This window comes from Priapulus caudatus, unplaced genomic scaffold (assembly GCF_000485595.1).
Source record: "Priapulus caudatus unplaced genomic scaffold, Priapulus_caudatus-5.0.1 Scaffold3672, whole genome shotgun sequence".
In the NCBI taxonomy this organism is placed as follows: Eukaryota; Metazoa; Priapulida; class Priapulimorpha; order Priapulimorphida; family Priapulidae; genus Priapulus; species Priapulus caudatus.
Genome location: NW_014580733.1, coordinates 1,473 through 4,766, shown reverse-complemented (window position 1 = coordinate 4,766; position 3,294 = coordinate 1,473). Strand labels below are relative to the sequence as shown.

The window sequence follows — 3,294 nt, the reverse complement described above, 5'->3', positions numbered from 1 at the left end:
GGGGGGCCCGGCGGGGATGTCTGGATGCCGGGGGGAGGCGTGTGTGGGGCCCGGGGCTGATGTCCGGATTCTGTGGGGGAGGTGTGCGTGGGGCCCGACGGGGGTATCTATCTGGATACTGAAGTGGGAGGCGTGCATGGGGCTGGCGGGGGTGTCCGGACGCTGGGGGAGGTATCCGGGAGACCCGGCGGGGTGTGTCCGGATGCTGGGGGGATAGGCATGCGTGTAGCCCTAGTGGGGGGTGTTCGGACGCTTAAGTAGTGTGTATTACTGGTATCTACGTGACATAGTGAGCGCTGCGTTGTGGGCGAAGGACGGGTCTACATTATGTAGGGGGCGCTGTGCTGCAGCCAGGGCTATCTACGTGACATAGAGGGCGCTGCGTTATGACTGACGGCCGGTCATGGTCGTTATCATTGTTATCATTGTTGCAGGCAAGAGCAAAGGATGATCTAGCGATTCGTGACGGAACTCCGGACATCGTTAAGTCTGTGCAGAAGGAAGAGCATATCAACATGTACTCCATTGATATGGGGGTGAGCGACCACCAGGGGGCGCCGCGCGCTGACTTACCCGTTACGTTAGGCGATTGCCGTCTGCCGCTGCATTGTTACTTTCGGCGTACAGATATTTATAAATCCGAGAAGCGTAACACACATTTTCGAAAAGAAAAAATTCTGGGTGCGTCGGCGAAAAAGATGGCGGTAGTCGTAAAGGGGAAGCGGGAAAAAAGTTTGTCGTGCGTCTCGCTAGATGGCGTCGCTTGTCGTGTTTTTGCAGCTGTCGTTGCCGTCGAAGGTGTTGATCCCTCAGCGCTATGTGGAGCTGGAGCCTGAGAGACTGACACCAGAACAGCTGCAGGAACGCAAGCACAAGGCTGACAGCATCAAGAAGATGCTGCTCCACTCCGAGACGTGAGTCATCATCGTTAGGCTCGTTAGTTGTTCGTTAGTTGTTGATTGGAACCCCAACGTGGGATTTGGTTAACGAATGAACGATGCATTTTTTGTGCACTTTATTATTTGTACGTTGTCGTGTGTGCATGCTAAGACTCTCTCTTTCTCTCTCTCTCTCTCACTCCTTCTCTCTCTCTAAATCTCTTTCTCTCTTTCTCTTTCTCTCTTTCTCTCTCACTCCTCTTTCTCTCTCTCATACTCTCTCTCTCTCTCTTCTCTCTCTCTCTCTCTACGACTCTCTCTCTCTCTTCTCTCTCTCTCTCTCTCTCTCTCTCTCTCTCTCTCTCTACTTCTGTCTTCTCTTCTCGCTCTTGAACTCTTCTCTCTCTCTCTCTCTCTCATCTCTTCTCTCTCTCTCTCTCTCTCTCTCTCTGCTCTTCTCTCTCTCTCTACTCCTCTCTCTCTCTCTCTCCTCCTCTCTCTCTCTCTCTCTCTCCTCTCCTCGCTCTCGTCTCTCTCTCCTCTCTCTCTCTCTCTCTCTCTCTCTCCTCTCTGCTCTCCTCTCTCCTCTCTACCTCTCTATCTCTCTCTTCTCTCTCTCTTCTCTCCTCTTCTCTCCTCTCTCTCTCTCTTCTCTCTCTCTTCTCTCCTCTCTCCCTCTCTCTCTCTCCTCTCATCTCTCTCTGTCTCTCTCTCTCTCTCTCTCTCTCTCTCTCTCCTCTCTCTCTCTCTCTCTCTCTCCTCTCGGCTCTCTCTCTCTCTCTCTGTCTCTCTCTCTCTCTCTCTCTCTCTACTCTCTCTCTCTCCTCTAACTCTCTCTCTAACACATCTCTCTGCATCGCAGCTCAAACATGAGCAGGCCTGATCAGGAGCCAGGCATCGCCAGCAGCAGCAGCAGCAGCAGCACAGCAGACCCGATTCACCTCCCGCGAACGACGCGGCTCACTGAAGCCAGACGCTGAGAAGGCAGCCCGCAGGACACAGAGAGAAGCTGCTCAGCCTAAACCAGATGCTAGCATCACAAAGGTCACCCGCGCAGATATCGAGTGGAGTGAGGAGCGGAGCGAGCGAAGGAGGAGGGAGGAGGGGACGGCAGGAAGGGCAACGGGAGGGTCAGGAACGCCAGCGAGGAGGCGAGAAGTCGGCAAGGAAGGAGGAGGGAGGGGAGAAGTTATGATTCGCTGATGATGCAGGATGATGGATTGACATGATGATGATGATGCATGCATGATGCATGAGGGGATGATGATGACTGATTGCATGATGATTGCATGATGATGATGATGATTGATGATGATGATGATGCATGCCATGATGATGATGATGCACGATAGTCAACAAAAATAAAATGGAATTAAAGTAGAATAATAATTTCTAATAATGATTTAATTGCATACTAGTAAGAGATGAGTTTGATAAGAAAATCTCTGTTTGTTTGTTTGCAGCTCGGAATCGTGCGCTGGTGACTGAAAGCCCCGTTCATACGAGACACTCACCTTACGAGCTGGACCTTCTTACCTGATCACCTCCTCCAGCTTCCTTCATGAGCACACAGGTGTGTGAAGCCCGCCAGCTTCCTTCATGAGCACACAGGTGTGTGAAGCCAGCCAGCTTCCTTCATGATCACACAGGTGTGTGAAGCTAGCCAGCTTCCTTCATGAGCACACAGGTGTGTGAAGCCAGCCATCACCACAGCCGAACGGGACTGTGAACAAAGTATCGTCTTCCCCATCTCGATTATCGCCGTGGCAACGAGTCGTCGATGCTGCGATGATTTTGATTCAACCACAGTTACCCGGAGCGTGCGAAATTTGCTAACGCGGCTTTGTCAAGCCCGGACCTCGTTATCGCTAATTATGGCAGACGTGACCTCGGATGATGTCAGAGGTCGATCGTACAGCGAGTTTTTCCTGAGCAGCTTTATTGCTGCCACAGGTGGCAGCACCGTACAATCCTCGCTCCGGTGAGAAGTGGTGCGTGACTCGACCACTGCTCGCTGGCAGCGGAATGCTATTTTTCTACGGGATGCACATTTGCGTCGATCCTGGGGGAAAGACGGAGGAAGTTTCCCGCGTGGGTGTGTGTGCGTGTGTAAATATCTACCCATTGTTATCGTGACGACGTTGTTATACGAATGAGACGCGCCTCGAATCGCGAGACTGCGCTAAGAAAGACTATCGAGAAGTTACCTTATAGCATTACTCCATTATTGTCGATTCAGGAATCGGTAAATCGCTTCAAGGTCGTGACCCAGCTTGTAGCGCCCCCTATCTGTTCATACAGAAACAAAAGGACTTGTGTTGTTGGTGTATGGGTCTGGCGCCTTGCACGATCTGAAGTGATGGATCAAAAGTGCAACGTGGTGGATTGAACTTTCGTATTGTTTTTATATATATAT

At 51.5% G+C, this 3,294-nt stretch overlaps 1 long non-coding RNA gene across 1 annotated transcript; it reads left to right on the top strand.

Annotated features, from left to right (window-relative positions):
- The first annotated feature begins 436 nt into the window (after positions 1-436).
- LOC106819545 lies at positions 437-1,814 on the top strand. The gene is made up of 3 exons (XR_001395447.1): positions 437-536; positions 781-914; positions 1,741-1,814. It is a non-coding gene; the product is annotated as an uncharacterized LOC106819545 (long non-coding RNA).
- The last annotated feature ends 1,480 nt before the right edge of the window (positions 1,815-3,294 follow it).